Source organism: Lissotriton helveticus, chromosome 3_1, assembly GCF_964261635.1.
Source record: "Lissotriton helveticus chromosome 3_1, aLisHel1.1, whole genome shotgun sequence".
In the NCBI taxonomy this organism is placed as follows: Eukaryota; Metazoa; Chordata; class Amphibia; order Caudata; family Salamandridae; genus Lissotriton; species Lissotriton helveticus.
The window spans coordinates 151,202,939-151,222,227 of record NC_136061.1 but is presented as its reverse complement, the minus strand read 5'-3'; positions in this window follow the sequence as shown (position 1 = coordinate 151,222,227).

Below are 19,289 nucleotides of genomic sequence, written 5' to 3'. Positions count from 1 at the left end.
ATGGAGGGGGCCCCCCCGGCGGCCCGGCCCACCCCCTACCACTTTGCCCCACCACCCAAAAATCTGGTATATTTTGATTTGAAACCTCCAACATTTAATGAAATGCTTCTATATTGTCTTGACTCAAAGTTCTACTGAGAAAGTGGGAAAAGTCTTAGCATATATGCTACGCTATTTGTAACAATACTTTCAAGAGCAGATAATTTAACTGAGGCAGTAATCAGAACAATGCCAATGAGTTGTCCTATTGTCTCAGGAACGGCAGCAATCACAACAATGCCAAGGAGCGATCCTATTGTCTCAGGAACTGACTCTGGCTGAAGATCAAAGAACAACTATGAAGGAGCTGAATTAGAATTGACATTGATGGACAATAACTTGAAACTTTGAAAGACAAACCCAAACCTGCAATTCCATAGACTCGACTGACAATATACATGAGAATTACACAAGATATAACTTAGTATCCTGCGAATTCCAGAAGAAATAGACTACAGAATTATCAACAGAGGCCCTGAGCAGGGAGTGTAGGTAGGGGGCCCGAGGCCGCCAAATCCCTGCCACGGGCTGCCACGCAAATATGTATCTAAGGATATATATTGGCGTGGCGGCCCCTGGGGTTTGGCGGCCCTGTGCAGGTGCAAAGCTTGCACATGCCTTAGGCCGGCCCTGTTATCAAAATGCCACACCCTTGTGACTGTCTAGGTCTGTGCATGATAATAACGTGAACTGAGGAAGCAATTTCAATTTCTAGCTTCATGTCTTTATCAGTAAGCAGGACAAAACAGGCAGGCAAACGAGGCTGAGGAGGAAAACAGATTGGATGTGTCAGAACAGTGATGCAGATGTTTGTCTGTTTGAATTTATAATTTCTGTAGTATAAACAATGCTAAATACAAGATTTAAGGCACACATATTACAGACAAGTGCAAGCAACACCATAAACTGGGATTATATATGTGAGCCTGTGTGCCTTCCTTTCAGACAAATGGTTGATAAACAAGGGTAAATCCTTATTGTGACATAATATAGTAATCCAGATATATTTGTGTCAAAAAGATGGTTGTTTTACTTTTAGTTCATTCACCGCTCAATTAGTCCATTTCACTCTTAGTTTGATTATAAATATTTATGAAGAAGAGAAGATACTATGGAGATCAAATGGGTATGGCACTGGGGGTGGCACACCTGTTCCTAATCACGGATTGGTTTTGCCCCTTGCTTCCCCAGTGGTCATCACCGACCTAAGCCTCAGATAACAAATCACGGAAGTAAGAACTAAAATTTCCTCCTTCTCCATGAATTCCCTCACTACCACCAACAATCACACCTCATATCACCATAGCACCTTTCTGACAAACACTTAATTTTTTTATAGCACTACTCACACTCTCTTCTGTGATCTGCATGATACATGTTCTTTGTAGCAGGCTCATTAACCCTCTGCGCTTTGTGGGTGGCAGGAGTGCCTATGTGAGTGCACAGTGAGCGATGCAACAGTGTGAGAGTAGGGTAAGAGGTGTGACTACAGGGGGAGTGAGGTGTCCATATGAATTTGGGTGTGGATGTAAGTGTAGAGTGGGACGAATGAATGTATGATTAGTGATGGGGTTGTTTGAGTGAGATTGCAGTGTGAGCAGTGAGGGGGACAGGTGAGTGAAGGGTGAGTAGTGTGCTTGTGTGACTGCAGGGTGAGGTACCGGGTGAACAGTGCACGTGCATTGTGAGTGCAGAGTGATCACTGTGAGTGCAGGGTGAGTGAGTGAATGGTGAGAGTGCATGGTGATCAGTGTGAGTGCATTGTGATCGCTGTGAGTGCAGGGTGAGCGTAAAAGTGAAGGGCAAGAATGAGGACTGACTCATCTGAATGCAGGGTGCATTCCCAGACACTTGAAGTAACTCGGCATGTTATTGACATCGGTGTAGGGTGTCAGATACAAGTTAAACTATTGCTATTATGACATTAATTGGGATCGAGGCTGTAGGAAATAAATAATGTGTTGATCCTGCAACAAACTTCCAGTATTATGTTTAGGGTTGCCAGCTCATTATTTTGATGTCCCAGAGTGACTTATCTGTGCATACTTCGAACAGCAAATATAAATAGAGAGCACTTTTAATTGTGTTTTAGGGATGCCTGAATGATCCATGACTGATAATTAAAGGGAACAAAGACAGAAAAGTTACATTACAAATGAATACATACTTTTCTATTTATTACTAGGGCGCAAGTCCTAAAAAAAGAAGTGGGGGGGCCTAACCTAGTTAATCAGTATGCAAGTGACATCATGGTGTGTGAGATCAGGGCACGTGACATCACGGTGTGTGACATAACGGCGCGTGACAGCACAGGAAGTGGCATCATAAGAAGTGACATCAGATCTTAAGTCCTCACATATAAGTTGAACATGTCTATCATGAGTACATTAAAGCACATTTCCAGTATGCAGAGAATCACTCCTGATTTAGGCAGAAGATTTTCACTTTTGTAAGCTACACATAAAACAGTGTTGCCTTTTGTCAGCGTAAACGTATACTACCCATAGTGCTTTACAAGAAAAAATTGTGATATTTAAATTATTACAAGGCTTCCTCAGGGGTAGTAAGCGCTATATAAATGCTATTTATTTTATGTAAATAGTGGGAAAGACCAACACATCTGATATTCTTACAGCACATGCATATCTCCTAAACAGAGCCTGAACAAAGTGAAAAGCTGCCTCTTTTAAGTATGTGTGAAGTGCTAAAAAGGTGTGAGCCTTTGTTTCCCCTCTGCTGAACTTGCATCTATGTGTGAGTCTCCTGACTGCTGCCAGCCAGGAGACTCCAACAAAAGGAGGCCTGATAACCCCTCAGATTGGAGCTTTGTTATGGGCCTACCTGGAGTCTGAATTAAGAAAGCCCCAGCACTGCATACTATGAAACCGAGCTCTGCTGTGGTGCCTTTAAGAGGCCAGCATCTATCTACAACGTGATTGGGAGGCAGAAGCCGTATCACAAAGGATGTTTTTTGCTAAACACAATTTCAGAAATGTGTTTTCACCTTTAAAGACGTTAAATAATGCATCATTCTTAGGGAAGGCCATCAAAAGAGGGCCAGGTGGTGCTTGGCTTTGACGGGCCTCTGCCACAGAAGACAACGGCCCACTTAAAGCCAAGCCCATAGAAATCACTGGAGTGAACCTGACCGAAAACCCCGGGTGACAACACTTGGTAAAGAGTTACTATGTCACAACTCCTCACTCTTCTTGCATTTATTGATAAAAACACTTCAGTCTTCAGGTGTGCATAATTGAAAAACATTAAGATTGATATGCCCCACTCCCTCTGGAAACAAGTCTGACTACATCACAGCCTTTAGATTCATTCAGAGGCTGCTTGTGTACTCTGGTGCACCAAGCCAGCAGCAGCGCACGTGTACCCGTGGGTGCAAGACCCCAGCCTCTTTCCTTCTGAATCACCTGCCTGATGGATGCCATCTGTGTACTTTTAGACTCTCCATCCACATAGTAGGCCTTTTTTACCCCAGCCAAAGGAAGCAAATGTCTGTTTTAATGGGGTAGGTTTAGTGCAGACCCTGTGGAACGCCTGCATTCCTTTTGGGAGAAGTAAAGAACCACTTTAATCGGCTGGAAGCAGTGCTTTAAATGGGCAGATACTGTCGGGAACCTCTTTAGTTCGAAATGGAGAGAACCTGCACTTCTCAGTCACTGCTAAAATATATTTAACGGAAACTACTGGCACTCTTCAGGAGCAAACGGGTACTCTTGATAGTGAGCAGTACAAGTACTTCTGCACCTCGTCAGAGGTAGTAAGCGCTAAATAAATGCTTCTATATTTCCATCTAAGGCACTGCTTGAAAGTGGCCTCAAACGAAGATGCGACAAAATATTATGAACTCTGAAGTGCAACTGAGTGAGACACATGGCGCTTCACAGCTGAACTTTCTCGCTCACATACATATCTGGACACAAACATCATTTCAATTTGGGTAAATCACAGTTGGACACGTGTTTGACTAGGCAGTAATCAAGACGCGCCACGAGAGCTACTATGTAGCGCTATAATGCTGTCTTTGGTTCATAAAAGAATGCAGTATTTACTGCCGTTTATTTGGTTATCTAGAAAACACATTTCACACACACCGAAAAACATTACATAATGTATTTGTGAGACAAAAATAACCCCCCACACACACATACATCATGCGTTTTTGCTTTGCGAAAAGTGCACAATCACTGTAACAATTATCAGGATCAAAGGGAAAAGTAGTTTGGAGCTCGCAAGGGCAGCAAGGGAGCATTGAGCCAGTGACAGGCATTCGATAGAAGCCTGGCACCCCGGGTGAGGATTACCTTTAAAAGAGTTGTTGTGGTCCACCAGGAGCACGAGACCGCGTACATCCAAGCGGCCACTCAGGGTCTAGCAATATTCAGATAATGGCCGACCCGGTCCTCTCGAGGATGTCTCACCTCCTTACGCGCTCTTTTAATAGCGCAATGCGCATGACAATGTTTAGCAGTCTCCGCGCAGACGCAGAGACGTGCGCACAGCGCACCATTTAATTGATTAAAAAGAAGCAGCAGCTAAGTGCGCAGCCACGGACGGGCCCCCTGGACCACGGGGCCCCCCCACACTGCATGGGCTGCAGGGGCCTGTGTTACGCCCCCTGACACTCACGCACTCCCCCACCCATATAGCCACTATGGCAACCCCTCAGTCACCAATAAAGCCAATCACACTCAATCACCAATTCAGTCATTCACACATCCATACAGCTACTCACACACCCTTATTTAACTATACATCACCTCACACACACACACTCACACACATACAGCATTCAGACACCAACTCTCACACTAATAAAGACAGTCACCCACCCACTCCTTGCAGCTGCCTTCTGGAACTCTCTCCCCTTTGATCTCAAACTGAATGATAACATCCTCAGTTTTAGACACTCTCTGAAAACCTGGCTCTTCTCGCAGGCGCATTACTGAGTTGTCTCACTTCTACCGGGATTGTTCTGTTACGCTCCTTCCTACAGCGCCATGAAGCCCTTGGGCGTACGAGCGCTTAATAAATTTATTTTAACATTAACATTAACATTAACTCAGATGACATATATTAGAAACAGTATCGCTCATTACAAGTTTAGAAAGAATATTAATTTAACGTATGCAGTAGCTTATTATATATCTTTGCCTCAGAAACATTTCCGAAAGACTTTAACACACTGGATGACGTCTTCAGTGATGTCATGAGTGATGTCACTGACCATGCCATGAGTGATACAATATGTGAGGTCATTAGCTGTGCATTGCGTGGGCGTAAGTTATGGTTAGCTCAGGTAACTATAATTGCTGAATTTCAAAGGATTTGTACACGTGAAATCTGAGCGTAACTATAATGTCTTTATAACCTTTGTTTTTTTCAGTGAATACATATATGTCAATATTTACTTCCGCCTCGCCGACGCCAGCTTACACTGACGAAGGCCAAGGCTGAAACGCGTCTTTCTGTTATTTTTGCGTAATAAACCTGAGGATGGTTTAAATCTAACTTGAGTGCTGGTCCGGGCTTTTGGGACAGTGGAGCGGAATATATATATATATATATATATATATATACACATATATACACATACATATATACACATACAGACATACATTCCTATATATATAGGGATGCAATTCTGAGTCTTAAAAGGGACGACTCGATCGTGATAAAGCCTTCAGATAAAGGCGGAATTGTCGTGATCCAGAGCCGCTAGAACTATTGTAATGAAGCCCTACGCCAGCTACAGGACCGTGAGAACTATCTACCAACAACAGAACAAGAATACCAAGGAAGCATACGCGAGTATCACATCTTAATTGAGCACTGGTATGGAAAAGGAATCCAATCCAGACAAGAGTACATATTTCTGCAGAATAAACAACCAAAATTACCTAGTTTTTATCATCTACCTAAAGTGCATAAGGACTCCACTAAACCACCAGGGAGACCTATCGTATCGTCCATTGGAGGACTGACCGAAAACATGTCTAAACTTATTGATTAGTTTTTGGCCCCATGGGTAACTCAATTGAGTTCATACACCAAAGATACCAAGGACTTCCTTAGACAAATACAGGACGTGGAGTGGGAAAGTGATCTGGTGATGATAACTCTGGACATCTCTAGCCTATATACAAGCATTAGGCATACTGATGGGATGAAAGCGGTGAAGACTTTCCTGGACCTGAGATCTGCCATATATCTGGAACACAGCAGGATGATCATGGAATTTATATCATTCTGCTTGAATAACAACATTTTTATTTTTCAGGACCAGCGATATATGCAGATCAGGGGGACGGCCATGGGCACCTGCTTCGCCGCCAGTTACGTGAATTTATTTGTGGGCTGGTGGGAGAAGCAGGTGGCCTGGGCGGACGACAAGGCAGAATGGGTGAACAGGGTGATCTGCTGGAGGAGGTACAGCGACGATCTCTTCCTTATTTGGAAGGGATCGGAATCCTCGGCAGAGGAATACATAGCAGCCCTAAACATAAATGATCTGAACCTGAAATTCACCCACAATATGAGCAGGAAAGAGGTCAGTTTTCTGGATCTAAGGGTCTTTGTTGACTCAGGCGTGATTCAGATTGCGCTTTACAGAAAGGAGACAGCGGGGAACTCGGTTCTACACGGACGGAGCAGTCACCCAGCAACCCTCGTAAAAAGTATCCCCTACGGGGAATTGTTGCGAATAAAACGCAACAGCTCCCTGGATAATGACTTTGAGGAAGCAGCTGAGAAAAGCATAAAACGCTTTAAATCGCGAGGCTATTCTCAGACGGTACTCCAACAAGCTAAAGGCAAAGCAACAGCTATTGACAGGCAGACACTCTTGACTGAAAGACAGAGTGGAGCAACAAAGGGTGGTAATGGCATAATAAGATTAATCACCAACTATTCGGTGGCAGCGAATAGGGTAAGAGCCGTCATGTCAAGAAATTGGGGTATCCTTAAATCCGATGCCGTTCTTGGCAAGGATTTACCGGATCATCCAATGATCACGTTCAGAAAGACTAGGTCACTGAAGGACAAGTTGGTACAAAGCCACCTGCCCAAAGAAAGATCAAAAGGAGAACTGCACGCCATGCATGGGTCATACCCATGCGGGAAATGCAAGGCCTGCTGTACTAGTCAGAGGGTGCTCTCATATCAGGTACCTCATAAGGAAGCTAGGATCAGAATCCCGAAATTTATAACATGTTCCACCATCTATGTAGTGTACTGCCTGAAGTGTGCCTGCGGACTTCGTTACGTAGGGAGCACCACGAAAGCAGTGAAGCTAAGAATATTAGAACATCAGCGGGCCATCGCTAATAAGGATGAGAACTACCCGGTGTCCCGACACTTTGCCACGCATCATAATAGCGATCGAACTTGGCTTAGCTTCTTTAGCCTAGATTGTATCCCACAGGATTTGAGAGGTGGAGACTACAAGCGTAGGCTAAGACGCTTGGAGTCAAGGTACATTATTGAACTCCAAACAAAGTCACCTGGGGGTTTGAATTCGGGGGAAGAATTGATATCACACCTGTAATTATGATTCAAAGAATGTTGGTGTGAGCTGTGTCAATGCCAGAGTACTTTAACAACATATTAAAGAAACCAGGGTGGTAAGGTGTTAGGGGATTATCGGATACACTTCAAAAAACATACCTCTATTCTAGAATGGTACAGTGAATTAGAAATGAATTATGAAGAACTTAATTCTCACTGTAAGCCCATTCAGGGCCTTATTGTTGTTACGGGTGTCAATACATTTAGATCTTCCCCAAACCAAGTACCACAAGATAAAATGACTTCAGGCGAATTTCGGAAATGTTGGACTTGTTTTAACACTGATTTAAAAGATATGGAATTAATTGTCTTGAACTGATTGCTCATTTAGGGCGGAAGACTAAAAGATAAAGGCATTCCAATTATGTATTGCAATATTTAACATCATATGCAATTTTTCCAACAGTAACCCAAACTGCCTTAATCGTATTGATGTTGTTTGATTTAGTTTAGCCATTACAAGATGGCGCTTATGATTTGGGCATTAGTCCGCTTTTTATTCTTTGTCTATTTGCCTTTATTAGCTTCCGCCTCGCCGTCGCCAGCTGACACTGACGAAGGCAAGTGCTGAAACGCGTTTGTTTAAATTTCTTTTTGTGCAATAAAACCGAAATAGGTTAAACCTACTGGGAGTGCTGGTTTTGTCAATGAATTTGACTGTGGAGCGAAAATATATATATATATATATATATATAATGATAAGTATATATTTCTTATCCTTAATTCAGCATATATGTATCATGATGATGTGTCACAACTTGTGTGGCTTTATTAATACCAAAATAGATTTTGTGTCGGGCTGCGCCAAAAAAGTGATGCAATCATAATGCAAAGTCTTAATAAGTTTTAGCCCTCACTGCTTTCCCCCAACTGCTCCTCTTCTAACTGCACAGCCCCGCTGTCCTCTAGACAGCAACAGTGTTGTTTCCATATTCAGAACCTTTGCATCTAGCAGGTATAGCGTTAGTCCCCTCAGATCCTAAGAATCTGTAGACCCCTAAGGGACCTGGGGCACTACTAAGCTCTTTGGTCTCTAGTTAAATAGCTCAAAATCTAGCCTCATGTTTTCATGAATCCTTTTCCTTCTCCAAGAGGGCATAGGTGATCTTCTTCATGCCTAGTGTGTACTGAAGTCTGTTATAGTAGTCTCTGATAATAGGCAGCAAAAAACAGATTGTTTCGCAGCCAGCTGCATATAGTTCAGATCAGATCTGGTTTCCCTGGGTTGCCCATCTCATATGTAGATACATTAGGAATACCGATTTCCTAATTGTGATCTTCTCCAAATCGCAATTTGGAAATTGGTATTCCTAATATGTGAATTTTTGTATTCCCAAATAGCAATTCCTAGCAGGTCGCAATTCTACCTACCTCATGAATTTTAATGAGGTAGGTCGCAATTTGTAACCCATTAGGGATCACCGCCATTACAGGGATGGTGGCTTGCTGGGGTCAACAGACCACCACGTCTGTGATTGCTTTTTAAAAAACCTTTTTTTTTTAAATGCAGCGCGTTTTCCTTGATGGAAAATGGGATGCATTCAAAAAAAGAAAATGAAAAGTTTATGTTTTTTCTATGTTTGGCTAAGAATGGTACATATTCTCACGTTTGCAGGAATGTGATAGTAAGTAGGTAGCATTGGTACTGGCATTTGGCAGCGCTGGCAGGGAGTGTGGGCGGTGAAAGCTGCAGTGGCCACCTGAGAAATTTCTTGGGCCATGACACAAATATTTTAACAAATTACGAACTGGCTAAAAGTGTCAGGCCATTCATCTTGTGAGAAATCTACTTCAGCTCTCTCTCTCTACCAGCCCACATGAGCCATGTTTTTGGCGCTATCTAACCCCTTCAGCAACAGCTCATATTTCTTGGAAATAAGGTGCATCTTCAGCGACAGTCGCTAACAATTTTCCAGTCTGTGATTGGGTGCATGGCTGCCTCTTTAATCTCTCTCTGTAAAAACGAGTATCTAGACCAGAGGTCTTCAAACATTTTTGCTCTGAGACCCCTTAAGGAAAATGTTTTGATGCCGGGCCCCCCTCCAAAACTTTATGGCAAGATTTGAGCAGGGAGCATGAGATAATTTCAAGGGTACTTTTCTGTAGCTCAAATTGTGCACTAAATATGAGCAGTGTAACAGACCGAAAATGTCACACAAAACAGAATTTGACTAAAAAACTGCCTCACATAATTAGGGTGTTGTGAACCCCTCTTTCTTCTGGACCCCAATGCAGATGTACCTGAGGGACTAATGATAGCTGCACCCCTGAGTAGTGGGATGCCTCTCTGTCTTTCCCTACCATGCCTGGCCATCCTTCCAGCCCTAACACACACTCTCTGATGCTTTCAGACAAAAAAATGAGCCCCCACATGTTTCCCACACTTTGCATTAACAGTTACCTCAGCTCTAATGCTAGCAGGGCCCCATGCCTCTTTAGCAGAATATGACAATCATGATTCTCGTGCAGTGGGTCCCTCAACCCCCTGGCATCCAGTGCCACTTTACCTGCTTCACTAATGATAGCTATGGCCTTGCGAAACAGACAGTCTCATTGGCACCTTGTTAAAAACCTGGGCCCCTATATGGTGTCATGCCTCGTCTGTCATCTCTCTGAGGCCCAAGCTATGCTGTCTCCTCTGCTTCAACATTCAACTTCTTTGGGCAATTGATATGAGGCCAAAAATACTGGCACAGCAAGGGTGCACTGGGGGCCTAATGTTAGTAGGATAGAAGGATAGTAAATCAGTCATTATTGGGGTTTAGTTGGCCTCTCCCCACTGGGCCTCAGTGCCATTGCACCAGCAGCACCAATGATACTTACAGCTCTAGGAAACAGGCTTCGTCCTCATCCAACTACGCAGAGATATTACTCCTAGGCATGAGGCTCAGAGTAGACTGTCTGCCCCTTCGTGTAACTCAAAAAAGGGAACAAAGTCCCACATCTCCCCCACCCAGTGCTGGGGCCCTGTTCCCTTTGCAAGAAGGGTGGGCTTGGCCCTAATACTAGCAAGGAAAATGTACCTCCACTCCTGTCTTTGCTACAGTCTTAATTGGAGTGTAGGAGCCCCCTCATACTCTTGGTCCCGATGCCCCTGCACCTGCAACATTAATGGCAGTGCTGGCCCTTTCATAAAAAAATAGCTGCCCCCGAATGTTTCCCATATGTCTATCCATTTTCAGATGGAAAAATTAGCCCCTACATAGCACCACTCCTATGGGCCTTGTCTTTGATGTTATCCATTGATCTTGCTCTTTTCCTCTTTCTCCTGGGCCATCACTCTGATGCCACAGGGGTCTGGATGATCAGGGATCTGCTTCTGAACGCGACCCTGTAGGCTGCCCTTCAACTTACTAGAAAGGATATCTGTATGTCGAAGTGGGCAGGATTTGTGTGCCTATGTTTTATTTTAATTCACAAAACCAGTCCCCATGCTTTTTGTTAAACAAAAAAGAAAGACATACCCTAAAGGTTATTTTGGAACTTTCAGTGCTTCTGGGTGAAATTGAAAAGGGAGGGCGTGGGGCTCTCAAGTGTTGAGAGGGCGGAACCGAGGTAAAGAATAAATAGACCTCCTCACCAGGGTGCCCACTACCAGAAAGAAATGTAAATTTGTGCAATTGGTTAATCACCAAATGTAAGGGCTGCTTGAGATCCAGTATAAGCTTTAATTGATGGAGTTACTGGACGTTTCCTGACGACATGTGACATAAGAGTGTTGAGTTCTGTAAACTGTCCTTTTAATGGATACTTATAAAAATGCTTGCATTAGGTACAGTCTGATTACCTATTACTAAATATATAAAGTGCTTTTCCCAAATAGTATTACCATGTGAAAAAAGTACAAAATAATTAAAACTGTAAAAAATGACACATTCCACGTATTTTGCCTTTTCTCCTTGCATAATTTTGTCAACCCGAATTCCAGTGGCCCTGACTAAACCATTGTGCAGCAGCCTATCTTATATTGGGTGTATGCAGTTTTAAAATAAGGATATACATATTGACAATCACAGTACTTTCTGTTACAGGCTTGGACCTTATAGATCAATATAGACACAAGCCCCTTTTCCCCACTGTGCCCATCAAAATTAATTTCTGTAACTTTTTGATCTCATACACAAACATTTCCAGTGATTGCATTAACCATTTGAGGATTCATAAGTATTATGTTGAAACTATTTTTCATTTACGTTACCTGCAGGTGAAAAAAATAGAGCATAGTAGTTCCAGAATATTATGCTCCTTTTAATCATGTCTTTGTTCCTGTTATGTCTTCAGCTGTTGCATGTAAATTGAATTTAGAAAAAACAAGGGAACCCGATAAATGGCTAGGGACCGCGGGAAGCAATTCTATTAAAAAGAACAGTGGTCCTTAGCAAACAGAAAATTCAGAAACCAAAATACAATATAGACCACAATGGGTTACTATATGAATCCAATGGCGTATAGTGACTATACGCCATCGCGCTACTGACGAGGTTAGCAGACCGCTGCTGATACCAGCCTTCATTCTAGAAATTTAGCCGGTAATAACAGGCGACCAGAAGGCCCGTCCCCTGGGCACTCATAATTCTTAGAAGAGCACGGGTCATAAAACCCCACGCACCCATCCAATTCCTAAAAACGGCACATGCTGCCAATTAAGTGGATACTTTACAATCAGCGCGGCAACAGTGGTCATCTCGCCCCTAAGCTTCTTGATTGCAGCAATTGCCACTAAGCCACCACTGGCTCATACTGTTTATACCAGGCAAATGTTATGATTTAGTCCTGATGATGATCCCGATAATTAGTGAGCATGGGATCGAAACGTCGACACTTGTAAATAGCGCCACAAATTTCCATTTTGTCTAACTATTGTGGTACCTATTTTTGGTTAAGCTTGCTGCAGAGCACATTATATGTGAGTTACCATAGCTCAGAGTCTTTGCCTGTATTTATGTTACCTTGTTTTGTTTAAACCTTTTGTATTGTTATTCAATTTTTCCACACTACCTTCCCAAAGTAGGGCACAGGCTTGTGCCCTATCACATAATGTGTGTTTCAAAAATTTGTTGACGCTATTCCTAACAATTGATGAATAAAACTCCATGTCTGGCTGGACATTGGATTCATATAGTAACCCATTGTGGTGTATATTGCATGTAAATTGAAGACAGCCTGGAAGCACGTTTTAGAAATAAATTCACGCTTCTAAGCGTTTTCATTTACAAGTTGTCAATGAGGCATTTGCGCCCCCCTGGGAACACGGCCACAGGCCCCCCAGGGGAGAGCCAGACAATTTGAATACCTCTGATCTTGACTGTGTATGTCTGTAACATGAGACCTCTCCTTGGACATAGTATGTCTACAGTTGTTCATTGATTTATATAAATCTGGTAAAACATATCTCCATTTTTATTAATACACTGTGCTGCCCGCCACTGTCTGAACATGAGGTGCAAAATCCAGGTTCCCAAAGAGGGGTGTGAAGGGAGTTTCCTGAGGCCCAGCCGTTCACTGACTGCATCCCAGATTTGAAGGGCGACCCTAGTTATGGGGGAGTGTGTGAGATTTATTGCCTTCTTCTTAAGTCTGTGTCCCTGGGACCTCCTAGAGAAACATCCTCCCACCAAGTGGTGGTCAAAAAAGCACCAGTTGTGGTCAGAATCAGGTTTAGACTATTCCAACACGAATCTCAAATGGGAAGGCTGTCAGTAAGCTGTAAAATTCAGGAGCCCCAGACCAATTTTTGTGATTGGATGATAGGATTGTTTATCAGTTAGTCTGAACTTTTTGCTCTTGCTTTCGAAGTCTAAGCAGGTTTGTTGCAGTTGCTTTAGCATGTAGTGGTTAACATGTATAGGAGGCGCTTGTAAAGAAAACAGATCCCTTGGTAAAGTCAACATTTTTACAGAGGCTATCCATCCATGCTTCGATACAGAGCTATGTCAACATGGGATGTATTGATGAATCTTTTTTCATTGATGGTGTGAAGTTAGCATTGTGGGTGGCTTTCATCATGGGTCCTGGATGGATCCCCAGATATCTAATAGTACCGTTAGTAGACCGAAAATAGCAAATCTTGCTCATTCATTCATGAGGCCTGAACAGATACGTGCAGCTCCTCAAATAAGGGGGAAGGGATGTTCTCATGTTCCACAGGGCTCATTAAAATAGTGGGAGAGTTTGTTTTCATTCCTACCCAGCTTTACCCATTGAGTTAACAGGTTGTTGTGAACCTTTTGGGCAGGTGGACAACAAAGATAAGTGATGAAAGTGGACACATCTGTCTCATCCCACACTCAATCTTAAAATTGAGAAAGACTGGTCCATTAGCATTGACTTGAGCATTTGGTTGTAGTACCCCTCTAGTACTGTTCCAATAAAGTTCTCCTCTGTCCCTCACCTGCTCTTTCAAAAAAGTCCATTCAACCCTGACAATAGCTTATTCTGCATTGATGGACATCAGCTGCACAAAAGCTTTACGTTTATTCGCCGTATCTATTAGGTGCAGCTTGTCTTAGTACTGACACTGACTTTTGTATTTTCTCTTGGGGATGTACCTCACCTGATCAGGATGTTATTAACCTTGTAATAAGTGTTACAATGTGTTACCTATTATTTTTGAAGATTTTTTAAAATCTGGGTTTAGTAGTGATTTTAGTCTGCATGAACTACAATGCTCAGGATCTTTCATTTTTCTTTTGTAGATTGACCGGACTCTAGCCTCATGCATCGCTGTAGTGACCACCCCTCTCACGGCTCTATCATAAAAGTCTTTGGTCATGACTGGACATATCGCCCTACAGAAATCAACGGTGTACCCCCCTGGACCCGGCACCTTGTAGAGCTTAAGGCTTTTTAGGTCTCGTCCTTTACCATTGCGAAGCAATGGGAAATGGGGTAGAATTATAGTGCTTGATCGGCTAGTGAAACCACTGGCGTTTCTTCACAGTGCATGTGAGGTCACGTGGCCACAAAGCGTGTCACGTGACCACACAAGCACGAGCATCTCCCTAATCCGCCTGCCCCCACCAGGCTCGCATTCCCGCCCCCTCACCAGGCCGCACATCTGCCTGCCACACTTCTCCTCCCCTCGCACGCATTCCGCTGCCCCTCCTTTCTCCCCCCGCCAGAAGCCTCGCAAAATCACCCCTCCTGCTCTACCTCCAAATAACGCCTCTCAGTCGTCTTCAGCGTCTTCTCTCTTGCTTCCCTCCCTCTTCCACCCTATCCCATTGCCAGGGCTCCCGCAGTCTTTTTTGTCTCCTCTCTCTCGCTGTATGTCCCCTCTCCCTCTTCTTGCCTTCTTGCCTTGTTTTTTACGCTCTCCTCCTCTCCTGTCGGACCATGCCTCCCTCCTCTCCTTCCTTACCGCAACCTCTCGTCCTTTTCAGCCCCACTCCTCCACTCTGTTTTCCTAAACCTTCCCTGCTCAGCTTTCTTCTCTCTTTCTTCCCGTCTCCGCTTCCCCCACCAGCTTCTCCTGTTCGTAAACAAGCTCGGCACACACAACTCAACTGCCCCGGACTGGCGCGAAGTAACGCACAGCATTGCTTCAAGTTACTTCATTCTCAAACTCCCATGGGCATGATGCGGCTGCCAGGCCGTGTCTCGCATTTATCCCCCTGCTTTCACTTTTTCTTTTTGCTCTCCTCCTCTCCTGTCGGACCATGCCTCCCTCCTCTCCTTCCGTACCGCAACCTCTCATCCTTTTCAGCCCCACTCCTCGACTCTGTTTTCCTAAACCCTCCCTGCTCAGCTTTCTTCTCTCTTTCTCCCCGTCTCCGCTTCCCCCACCAGCTTCTCCTGTTTGTAAACAAGCTCGGCACACACAACTCAGCTGCCCCGGACTGGCGCGAAGTAACGCACAGCATTGCTTCAAGTTACTTCCTTCTCAACCTCCCGTGGGCATGTTGGCAGCCAGGCCGTGTCTCACATTTCTCCCCCTGCTTTCACTTTTTTTTTTCGCTCTCCTCCTCTCCTGTCGGACCATACCTCCCTCCTCTCCTTCCGTACCGCAACCTCTCGTCCTTTTCAGCCCCACTCCTCCACTCTTTTTTCCTAAACCCTCCCTGCTCAGTTTTCTTCTCTCTTTATCCCCTTCTCTGCTTCCCCCACCAGCTTCACCTGTTCGTAAGCAAGCTCGGCACACACAACTCAGCTGCACCGGACTGGAGCGAAGTAACGCACAGCATTGCTTCAAGTTACTTCCTTTTCAAACTCCCGTGGGCATGATGCAAAAGTGCGCAAAGCCACCCAAGCAACCCTTAGCAATAAAACCTACACTGTCTCAGAGTGCTTTGAAGTGGCCATCAGGCACCACAACAGCACTATATACAACGAACAATATTGGCCATTGTCTCTGTCCAACGCTCCCATCATTTTCACTATGTCATTAAGATGCTACTGTACTGTTTTCACTCACGTTGTTATTTTAATACTCTTCGCATGTCTAATTTGATTAAAGATGGGCGCATCATCTCTGAAGTCATTTGCACAATTTGTTTTGCAAACTGCATTTCGTGAATGGGCCGTCTGCACTCCAGCCATCTGGTCTCTCCTTCCCTCCCTCCTTCATGCACTCCTTTTTCAACGAGTGCATGAGGTCTCGTGAACGCGCTTCAATTCGCCCGAGCTGCCTGCCTCCACATCAAAGCCATCTGTTGCTTTGCGCTCGGCCTCAGGCCGGCATTTCTCCTCCCCTAATTATTCAATGCATGGCCGGCCGGCCGGCACATCAAAGGCTGCTGCTCCCCATGCGTCTCGTCAGCCCCCCATTAAACAGCACAAGCGTCAATCCTGGTTTCCTCTATGAAGCGCTTCTTCCCCTCAACATGCCATGTTGACCAGACCACCAAAACCTTTCACCACTGCCTCCTCTCCTTATTTATTTGGGAGTGATGCCACAAATTATATTTTTAGGGCTCGTCCTTTCCTATTAAGCGCAAACTCGACCAACGTAATTGGAGTGCTTTACTTGTCCTAAAATGCCGTGTTGTCTGTCCCTCGAGCTTGCCGTTTTTTTTCTCCGGGTATCCTCCCTTGTTATAGTAGTGTAGCCACGTGTCTCTTCTTTAAGCAACTTCCGGGCCCAGGCTTTACCCCCGTCCCCATGACATGCTGGAATTCAACATGGTGCCACTTACTGGTTCAACTTTATTTATTTTCTCCCCATTTTCCCCCGTTTGTACTCATCTTTTTTGCGATTCCCACTGTCCATTCCAGTTTATCCCTTCTTCTCTGTTCGTCTCACAGTCTTTCTTCCTTTCTGCCTTATCAAGCATGCATCCTGGTTCCCTAACAACCATCAACGGGAGACTCCGTCTTTTTATACTCTTCTCTCTCCGCCGTGGGCTTGGTCTCTCGTCTCTCTGTCCCTCCTTTCATCCTATGCTCTGTCCCCTCATAGTCTTCCTCTGTCCGTGGCGGGCTCGATCTCTCCTCTCCCTGTTTCCTCCCTTCATCACATCCGTTATCTTCTCATACTCTTCCTCTCTCCATAGCGCCCTCTGTCTCTCAGCTTCCTATCCTTCCTTTCATCACATGCTCAACCATCAACGGGAGACTCCGTCTTTTTATACTCTTCTCTCTCCGACATGGGCTTGGTCTCTCGTCTCCCTGTCCCTCCTTTCATCCTATACTCTGTCCCCTCATAGTCTTCCTCTGTCCGTGGCGGGCTCGATCTCTCCTCTCCCTGTTTCCTCCCTTCATCACATGCGCTATCTTCTCGTACTCTTCCTCTCTCCAAAGCGCACTCTGTCTCTCAGCTTCCAATCCCTCCTTTCATCACATGCTCTGTCTCCTTGTACTCTTCCTCTCTCCGTCATGGGATCTGTCTCCTCTCTCCCTGTCTCCTCCTTTCATCACATGCTCTATCTTCTCATACTCTTCCTCTGTCCATAGCGCCCTCTGTCTCTCCTCCCTCATGTTCACGAGCTGTCTGTCGTGTCGCTCTCTGTCCATCCACTCCTCGCAGGATCTGTAATGCCTGGCTGTATAGCGCCTAGATAGCTCGAGCTATATTAGTGGCTCTCCACACCTACACACATTGTAGAAGGGTGAAGTGCGGGGGGTCTGCGGCTCAGTGATGAGCCTAATGCATGTAGCAGACTGCGGGAGGGGTGGGTCACGTGACAGGCAGATAGGGGTTCCAGTGTGTAATTCTGCAAGGTGCTACAGAGCCAGTCCTCATCAGATGTCCAGACTGACTGCTGCGAACCGTCAGTAGGCTGGTGGGGCTTTTGGTATTGTAAATAACAATGCCTTTTCATTTTTGTAAAGTAAACATTGATCAGCGTGAAGGGAACTATCATAGCAATTTATTTTTTGTTGCATTCTATGGGGGATTACAGGAAGTATAGAATCTTTTTGCATTTTTCTACCCGTTCACAACTTATTTTTTTCTTTGGGTTTCCGATTTTCATTAGGATGATTGTGATATATTTGGAGCAGATTACTAACTGCTTTTTGGTGTATTTAATTGTGTACTACAGATCAAAATTGTAATCTTCATGCATGCATCCATACTATCATTTCATCTGACAACACAAGACAACAAGGATGTATACGGTTTATGGGAAGTGTGATGGTATGACTTTGTATGATAAGCTATAAAATACCTTCTGCCATACATTAAAAGGGTATTAAAAGTCACCTCTGAGTTTCATGCTCTTATAAAGGAACTTGGCCTTCCGTATCGCTCATATGCACAGAATATGCCTGAAACAAATGTCTGTATAAAAATTATAAATTATGGACAATACTAATTAGATTTTAGGTAGCTTTTTCAACACACTTCTGCTGTTTCTATGCCTTGTAAGAAAGTTACTACCAAAACCAGTTTAATGGTACTAAACTCACTGACCTCAGAAGGATGAAAGGCTAAATTGGCCTTACCAGGATTCAAAAGTGTAAACTGCTTGCTATCTACAAGTCATGAATGGACATCTAGGGACACACAAGCATACGTTTCATTTTTGCACACCATAATTTCACAAGTTTTTTTGTCCCTATGGTCCAAAGTTGAAAATGCATTAAAAATGCAATAGGTCTCGCTTTTGATTAAGTTAAAGCGATTTGCTTTGCTAATGGTATTGTATAGCAAAGCAAATGGCTTTAACTTAATTAAAGGCGAGACCTATTGCATTTTCAATGCTTGTTATTACTGTTATGATTTCTTCTGCCAGGATGTGTGACTGCAATGTCTCTACTGGTGTTAGATTAATTTACCAAGCTAGCCACCTCGTATGTAGTTCTTTGACAGAGTGGTCATAAATTGACTCTGCCTTATATAAGGCTTGACAGAATTGAGCAAGTGCTTCTTGGTTGTTTCGATCACCCCTGTCTAGGGTGCCATCTAGGCTTTTAATGGTTAATTTAAGGGATAAAGCCTGCATTTAACGGGGAACAGCCGTTACAACGCGGGCATTACCACGCGCTGCCATTACTACGCTGCTTTTACAACGCAGGTCGTTTCAACGACTTGCGCTGGAGGGCGCTGTTGGACAAGGAATAGTTTAATTTTCTATTCCAACACCTTCCCTACTGTAACGTGGGCTGGAGTTTGAATAGAAAATTTAACTATTCCACTATCCAGCGCTTACAGCGCAAATCGTTGTAACGACTTGCGTTGTAAAAACAGCGTTGAAATGGCACACGTGGTAATAGCCCGCGTTGTACTGTCA